General features: G+C 48.8%; 1 pseudogene; it reads right to left on the bottom strand.

The window, feature by feature from the left end:
* Window positions 1-6,539: 6,539 nt before the first annotated feature.
* On the bottom strand, window positions 6,540-6,681 carry LOC142474140 (U1 spliceosomal RNA; annotated as a pseudogene).
* Window positions 6,682-9,066: the final 2,385 nt, after the last annotated feature.

The raw sequence follows: 9,066 nt of genomic DNA, 5'->3' as shown, positions 1-9,066 counted from the left end.
ATACGGGTTGTACATATGAACAGTTATGGGGATTTCTCCCTTCGCAAAGCACGGCACCAGCTCAATTCCTTGCATGCAGTCCTCACCCTTGTCCATTCTGGCTTTTTCCATACAATTCACGCAATCCACACTTGTTTCAAGAGTAACATCATAGAAACCTCGCCTCTGGAACTCCTGGATACAGTACACTTGTTCTTTCCTTATTTTTAACGTACCCTCCAATATAGTCAGCCACAGCTCCTCCAGTCTCAGGCCTCTGCGTCCTTCTTTCAGTATGAATCTTATCGTATTCGTGATGAATTGCGTCCTATTCTCCATCCTTCTTCTTCTTAAGGTCTTTCACCCAAAAAAATAGATACTTCTCACGGCTCCGCCTCCCGAGCTCTAAGCTTAGGCTTTCTCCAGCGGCGCCCCCTGCAGGCTCATGGCTTAAAACTCCCCTGCCAGGTAAGTATGAGTTGGAATGGCGCTGGGGGGCAACTAGCCCTGTCCCAGGACAAGTGTCACCCTTGTGGAGAGAGCAGCCTGGTCATTGGTGCAGCGGCAGCAGCCAGCAGCGGCAACCACCACAGTAGCTGAGGCCTAGTATCTGAGCAAGCACCTGCAGCAAGGATCCGCTTAGGCAATTCCATGCAAACATTTGTGCAGCTGCTGCAGCAGCAGCGAATATTTGTCAAAAAACATAGGTCCAAGACATCCCCTCCCTAGAAGCAAAGCCCCTCCCCCGCCCATCCAACAAGCACCCAGAGAAGCCAAGCTTCGCCGCAAGGTACTTCTTATTGGTTTTAAAAGGAAGAAGCAATCACTTTGAACACCGCTCAGCTCTGTCATTTCAGCTGGCAGAGAGACAGACAGACAGGGGGACACCATATTTCTGGGGTGGCTTTCTTCATCTTCCCTACCTGCTGGCACTCTCTTTTTCTGACCTCCACTGACACCTGCTGCTGCTGCTGCTGCTGCTGCTGAAGAGGTGCCCTGTCCTGCTGGCACACTTGTCCCTTTGCCCCTTACCAGCATGGCTGCTTACCTGGCATTTGCATAAATATGTGTAGCAGGCTTCCCCCTAGCTCCCTTACCACCGCGGTAGCCATTACAGGATCGCGCGTGCACATTAAAGATAGCGCACGCGGTCCCAATGCTACAGAGGTCCTGAGTGGACTACAATTCCCAGCAGCCTCTGGGGATTGCCCTTTCACCCACATCACGTGCAGCCAGCCAGCAAATAGGGTTTTGCAGCTTCTCCTGTGGAGGAAGGATACAATGTTGCGGGGACCACGTTGTCAGTTGGAGCTGGGATCAGGAAGGGGGAGGAAGTGTGTAAGGAGCAAGGCTCTTACACTAGGCCAGGTTACCCCCAGGTCCCAGGTAGGTCCCACTCCCAACTAGGTTAGTGGGTAAGTTCTTAGGGAAGACCCCTTAGATAGGGACCCTGCCCTTAGGTGTGTGTAAGTCTAGTCAGTGGCACAGCTGCCGTGGTGTGTGCTCTGATTAGAATATACCGAGTGGCTTTGTAGTGCAGCCACAGCAGTTATTTGGCTGTGTTAGTGAGAGGCCCCTCATAGGAAGAAGGGGGCTTGCTTTCTAGTCATTCAGTGTGTGTTATATCACCAGTGGCAGTTGCATGTGGTGAGCTGCCAGAGTCTGGGATCAGACAGAAGCTACAGGGAGAGTTCTTCTGCGTGCAGGGACTAGGGTAGAGGCATACCCCAGGGCCCAGTTAGTCCCCTATGACACCAGAGGAAGCTTTATGGTATAGGGTCGGCCTTAGGACAGGGACTCCTTCACCATATTTAGAGAGCAAGAGGATTTCTGTCTGACAGTACCTGACTGTCAGTACAACGTGTATCAGAGACTGTGTTCAAGGTTCATTCCGGCTGGAGATTCTTTTCCCTGTGGAGTCAGCATGTGCATCCATTCCTGCAGAGAGCAGCGCAGCACGCCATGGGATCACTGTGCGGTGTTGCTGAGTCCAATGATTTTCCTGACCAGGACTGGTCAGGGAGGTAGTATACATTAAGTGCACCACCGGGCCCCAACACAGGGAAGCGCTATCCCTCACACACACTTTCTTTACTGTTGTGGACACTCAAGAGACTGAGGGGTGTCAGAGTGATGCACTGTTATTCATATATTCATATATTGTTTGATGTTATGCAAAGAGAGTGAAGTTACAAGTCATGCTCAGTAAATATTGTTTATTCACACGTGTGTATTTACTGTATGGTTGTTCTGGTGAGGGCACACTCCCACCCCGTTAGGATCCCTCATCAGTGGAGGCGCTGCACCGAGTGTAAGTACATACCCCAGGTTCCCCGTGGCAGAAGCTCAGCTCTCCTGGTTGCCAAACAGGTACCGCACCACACTGAGAAGTAGTCAGATACACCTACCCACCCCAATATCACTTAGGGGGGGGAAAGAGGGCTACATTTGGAGGCGCTGCTGAGATCCAGACCAGGGGTGCCCGAATTCAGTATAAATTATGTCGTTCTCATTATCATTGCCATCCTGCCAAGAAGTGTACGAATGGGCATTAAAGGGGCAAGTCCCGCCCTCGCAAACCCTTGCTATAGGACGAGTTCCTGCTGACACTCCCTCCTGTGATATTTGCTTAATATTGGGTCAGTACCCAGGGTTATGGGGTGCAAAAGTCTTAGGCTGCTGCGTAGATGCAGACGGAGTGTGGTGCTCAGTGTTGGTGAGGGCCGAACAAGATTTAATAAGAGAAGGAGGCCCATCCAAAATATTGCTCCATGGAACCCTCACTAAAGTATGGTGTCCTGTTATCTACCCTGAAATGCCAGGAAAACCAGAAGGCTACCCCCCTATCTATGCAGAGAGTCATAGTGTAATTGATGAGACTGTGATTAAAATGGAGGATCCCTCAAGCAGTGAGTCACATCTAAGATGGCGGATCCCTCCAAGTCGGGCGAGCACCAGGACTGTACAAGAAATTGTTGCAGAATATTGTCCGGATCTGGCGTGAAAAACAGAGCCCCGCCCCTGCGCTGTGAGTGGCTCAGCGCAGAGTCAGAACCACTCCTTGAAAGAAGGTGCTCCTCCTCTGGAGTCCACCAGGGGGAGCCAGCACAGTGAGTCTCAATCAGTAACTGCTGTCTCCACTAAGGACAGTACAGGATGCAGCGAACCACATCCGCAGTTGTATGGTGTTTGGCCAGCAGAGGGACTGTATGTGACATTTCTTTTGTGCCCGTGCTTACAGAAAGACCTTAATCTCTCTGGTGGTATGAACTTTGATCCCTATCAGCGACCACGAGGGGTTCAGGTTGTGAAAGTGGAAGGTAAAATGTACGTCAGGTGCCTATGCCTCAAGTGTGATTTTCCAGATGGCGAATTGAGCTGGGGACCCAAGTGTGCCTGCTGCGAGGCACAGTTCCTAAAACCAGTGCTGCTGTGTGCTACAGAACCCGCAGAGGAAGATGCGGCTAACCAACCTACCTCAACTACTGAGGGCCCATGCGCCCTAACCGCGGTTCCAGATTCGGTTCAAATGCCGGAACCACAGATGACAAGTGAAGCTGAGGACAAAGAGCCATTTGCCTCGCCTGCTGTGGGGCCGTGTGCCCTACCACTGCCAGTCCGGCCTACTACGATGGTACCATCGGTCCTAGGCTTGGGATCAGTACCTAATGACGACACGGGAGAGTTGACTGCCCCAGGTGTGTCGGGTGTGAGCTTCCAGGTGACCGCGGAGCACGGTAGCTCCTTAAGTCTGGCCACCAGGACGATTGGCTCCACTCGGCATCGCGTCCTGACGGAGGTGTCCCCCTTAGAAGACCGCTGTCCAGTGGTGCGAGTGGACCAGTACCCACTGCCTATCGTCCAGGTGAAGAGGAAAGACAGCCCCATCATGATGTCCAGTGCTGCTATAAGTATTACTGTGACTGAAATGAGTGTGAGCCCGTACGCTCCAACCCAAATGGTCCCAGGACCGGGATCCAACGCTCCAGAGTTTAAAGACAGTGAGTGGACTGCCCCAGAAGTGCTGGGGACAGGTCCCAAGACAGTTGAGGTGGGAACTGACAGCATCCCCGAGGACCTGTTGGCCACCATGAATCACCGCAGTGGTAAGGTATCAACCCTGTACCCCCTGCAGGATGTAACAGAGACTTTGAGTACAGAGACATTGCTAATTGCTTGCTTCCCAGTGGAAGCCTCCCAGGTACTTAGGGACAAGGACTGTGTTGTTAGTGATCCAGTGAAATTTGCCTCCGCTAAGCGCGACATGGAGCGTTTCATTCGCCATGTGGTGGACCGAGGAAAAGGTCAAGACCTCCTGGCTTACCGCAACCATGCCACAGATGGCCAGGTAAAGGTCTGGCCAAGAGACACTGTGCTATTCCTTCCACCAGGGGGAGGAAGTAGTTCGGAACCAATGACTGTTACCCCAGAGCATAATTTCCAAGAGATTACCCAGGCGGAGGCTCACAAAAGTCAAAGTGAGGTACCCCCACATTATCAGTTAGGGGCACCCCACAATTGGTCTCAGCAAGCAGCTAACACTCAGCTGGCCTCGGTTATCTTATGTGAACTGAACCCTATTGTTTAGAGTCAAGTGTGATAAGTTGTACATATCATGCCCTGCATTTTTATTGTATACACGTATGCTGAGTGACGTCGTTCCCCAAGCGGGGACGTTGGATTTTACACCAGGGGGAGAGTGTAGCAGGCTTCCCCCTAGCTCCCTTATCACTGCGGTAGCCATTACAGGAACGCGCATGTGCAGTAAAGATAGCACACACGGTCCCAATGCTACAGAGGTCCTGAGTGGACTACAATTCCCAGCAGCCTCTGGGGATTGCCCTTTCACCCACATCACGTGCAGCCAGCCAGCAAATAGGGTTTTGCAGCTTCTCCTGTGGAGGAAGGATACAATGTTGCGGGGACCACGTTGTCAGTTGGAGCTGGGAGCAGGAAGGGGGAGGAAGTGTGTAAGGAGCAAGGCTCTTACACTAGGCCAGGTTACCCCCAGGTCCCAGGTAGGTCCCACTCCCCACTATGTTAGTGGGTAAGTTCTTAGGGAAGGCCCCTTAGATAGGGACCCTGCCCTTAGGTGTGTGTAAGTCTAGTCAGTGGCACAGCTGCCATGGTGTGTGCTCTGATTAGAATATAAAAAGTGGCTTTGTAGTGCAGCCACAGCAGTTATTTGGCTGTGTTAGTGAGAGGCCCCTCATAGGAAGAAGGGGGGTTGCTTTCTAGTCATTCAGTGTGTGTTATATCACCAGTGGCAGTTGCATGTGGTGAGCTGCCAGAGTCTGGGATCAGACAGAAGCTACAGGGAGAGTTCTTCTGCATGCAGGGACTAGGGTAGAGGCATACCCCAGGGCCCAGTTAGTCCCCTATGACACCAGAGGAAGCTGTATGGTATAGGGTCGGCCTTAGGAGCGGGACTCCTTCACCATATTTAGAGAGCAAGAGGATTTCTGTCTGACAGTACCTGACTGTCAGTACAACGTGTATCAGAGACTGTGTTCAAGGTTCATTCCGGCTGGAGATTCTTTTCCCTGTGGAGTCAGCGTGTGCATCGATTCCTGCAGAGAGCAGCGCAGCACGCCATGGGATCACTGTGCGGTGTTGCTGAGTCCAAGGATTTTCCTGACCAGGACTGGTCAGGGAGGTAGTTTACATTAAGTGCACCACCGGGCCCCAACACAGGGAAGCGCTATCCCTCACACACACTTTCTTTACTGTTGTGGACACTCAAGAGACTGAGGGGAATGTGATGATGGACATGTGGGTGAGGGGATGGTATGCATTCAGAGTGATGCACTGTTACTCATATATTGTTTGATGTTATGCAAAGAGAGTGTTATTGAAGTTACAAGTCATGCTCAGTAAATACTGTTTATTCACACGGTGTGTATTTACTGTATGGTTGTTCTGGTGAGGGCACACTCCCACCCCGTTGGGATCCCTCATCAGTGGAGGCGCTGCACCGAGTGTAAGTACATACCCCAGGTTCCCCGTGGCGGAAGCTCAGCTCTCCTGGTTGCCAAACAGGTACCGCACCACACTGAGAAGTAGTCAGATACACCTACCCACCCCAATCTCACTTAGGGGGGGAAAAGAGGGCTACACATAGAAGCAAGCTGACACTGTCTGCTGCTCCCTGGATAGAGATAGAGAGATAGATAGAGAGATAGATAGATAGATCGTTTTTTTGCAGCGCTCAGCAGATACATTTTTGCTGCTGCTGCTGCTGCTGCAACTCATATTATACAGTTCTTGGCCCTTTTTGTTTAGAATGTTTTTTTCATGAATTATATGTGTTTCCGTATTTCCCAAACCACCTGAATTTATTCCTAAATGTCTGCGCAGGTGCCTAATTGTCATTTCTCCCTGTTTGAGATGTTGCTACCTGGCTAGTTGGTGGGTGGGTGCTCCTTTTATGCCACAGTTATTGACAAGGCCCAAAGCCCAAGCAGTGGGAATAGCAGCTTGTCTGAACAAACACCTGTGCTGTGGGTGGTGGTGGTTGTTGTTGTTGATTTTTGTTTCTGTTTTTTCTAACAGTCCAAAAACAGGGGAGAGCGCGCACGCAGTCCCCCACTACCAGAAATTGTGCAGTCGAGTTTCCCGCATGTGGGGAAATCGCAGAGGTCAGCTAGCTCCAAGTGCAATGAGCAAGCCTCACCCTGGGAGAGCCACCTGCAGGATCATTTTTTTTTTTTTTTTCCTATTAAATGTTTTAATTCATACATATTTATTTACAGAGTTACTTTTCGGAAAATAACAAACCCCCCTTTCATTACAACAACCCATACATTTTGTTAATACATTTCACATTTCAACATTCAAATACATTTTATAATAAAGAAAAACTCTTTCACCTCATTAACTAGCACCCTATGCAGGGACAAACACCTGTCCTGTTTTCCCTCATCCAACACATTCTCCCTCTTTCCAGCTCGCACACTCCCCATATGCTCTTCCTCCGACGGTCTCCCACCAGAGGGGAGCACCGGCCTCTTCTCTCCGATACTCCACCAAACGGACCCTCGTAGCACATTATTGCTCCTCACAATTACTTTCCCCCCTTTCCGGGAAGCTTTCTTTCTCTCTCCCTTTGGTAAGAGCATATGCCCCCCCCCCCCCCCTACACTCTCACCACACTCCCTTTCACTCCCAAAACACCCCTCAATTTCTCAATCTATTAACACATCAACATTTTCACCTCTTTTTTCCCCTCTATATTTTTCTATACATTTTGCACAAACAATAATACATTTTCCTATCGCTATAAAGAAAACCCAGATAATCTCTCCTCTCCCCACCCTTTTATACATTTTTAACCATTTTATTCCACACTTTAGTTTCCATAATTCTCTTCCTTCATTTTCATCCAACCGCTTCACATCCAACAGATAATATGTATACATTTTGCTCAGAACAACTCTCACACACACGTTCACTCCAATCTCTTCTTTATTAAATATTAACACATTCCTTACATCCCACACCACTTCTTTTATACAGTTTATTATCTTCCACAACACGCTCCTCCTCTCCCCCTCCACCTTACACAACCCATACATCACCATATTGAATTCTAGGGTCCTGATCCCTATCAGTTCTTTTATCAGCTTCCCCAGACACTTCCATACCCTTCTGACAAAGCTACAATTCCAGAACAGATGGACCACATCCTCTACTCCTCCACACCCTTCTCTAGGGCATATTTCTGACTCTGCTAGATGTCTTTTCCTCTGGAATTCCCTTACGGGCAGGCAGCTGGGCACTGCCATCCAAGTCACGTCCTTCTGAGTGTTTGTCAGCCCCTTGTGATTTACATTCTTCCACATTATTTTTAAATGCTTTTCAACCAACCACCCAACACTTTCATACTCATCTCTTTCTATAATCACTCTTGTAATTTTCTTTGATCATCCCATAGTGATCTTTCTACCCCAACCAAATCAAACTCCCTAATAAATTCCTCTATTACCCTGTAATTTTCTGGTGTCTCAAAACAAAACGGCCTCCTCAGGTCTGTATTACACAACCCTAGTTTCCTCTGCATCCCCCCCGCAGCATATCTCCCCATGCAGGCAGCTTTTGTTTCTTCCCCATTAATCAATTCTATACAAATTTGGGTGTACTTTGCCCCCAAAATCACCTCCATCCTTGGAGCTCCTTTGCCACCTTTCACCTTCTCCTTACATACAATTTGTCTCACCAATTTTTCCTCTTTCTCTACTGTATATTGCTGTCTCTTTCTTTTTCCTTAAATAAGTCCCTATAAAACCCCTCAACTTCCCTCAGCACCCCCTGTTTCCTTCACCTCCTCCCCCTCTTTATTTAGCACAGGGGTTAAGCTTGCTTTACCAGAATACGCTTTCTTAAAAAAGAAAGAGGTACATTTTTCATTTTTTTCCACTGCTTCCACTCTTGCAGCATGAATGATTTTTCCCCTTTCTCTTCTACTAATTTTCTAACCTCCTTCCTTACTTTCTCTAATTCCTCCCCCACATCTCCCCCCATTTCTCTCAGCCTAAAAAGAAACTGTTGCCTTAATATTGCCCTTCTATATTCCTCCTCCTGCCTTCTTGCTTTTTCCACACCTTTTTTGATGAAAAACTTCTGTGTTTTTTCCTTTACTCACCCCCCCAAATTCCCTCATTCTCGCCTTTAATGTAACATACATACATTCATACTGCTTCGTTACCCGCTCCTCCTCTAGCAAGGACACATTTAGTTTCCAAAAGCCATTCCCATGCCTCTCTATCCCCTCCAGTTCTAATTTGCATTGCACACACACATGGTCTGAGAACAGCACTTTTACCCCTTTCCATTCCTCCACCTTTACACCCTTTGGAATAAAAACATGATCAATCCTTGATTTTACCCCTCCACTCTCACTAACCCATGTAAACTCCTTTTTCCCTTTTCCCCACACTTTGAACGCATCCCTTAGACTAAAATCATTCAACATATTTTTCAACAGAATCCCTGAAGCATCTGGCTTGCTCCTTTCTCCCCCCCCCCCCTGTCCCCCTCATTAAGTATGCAGTTAAAGTCACCAATCACAAGCGTTTGGACTCTCCCTGG

The sequence above is a fragment of the Ascaphus truei genome (assembly GCF_040206685.1).
Source record: "Ascaphus truei isolate aAscTru1 chromosome 13 unlocalized genomic scaffold, aAscTru1.hap1 SUPER_13_unloc_7, whole genome shotgun sequence".
NCBI classification, from domain to species: domain Eukaryota; kingdom Metazoa; phylum Chordata; class Amphibia; order Anura; family Ascaphidae; genus Ascaphus; species Ascaphus truei.
Note: the sequence above shows the minus strand (reverse complement) of the source record. Positions and strands in the feature narration are given on the sequence as shown.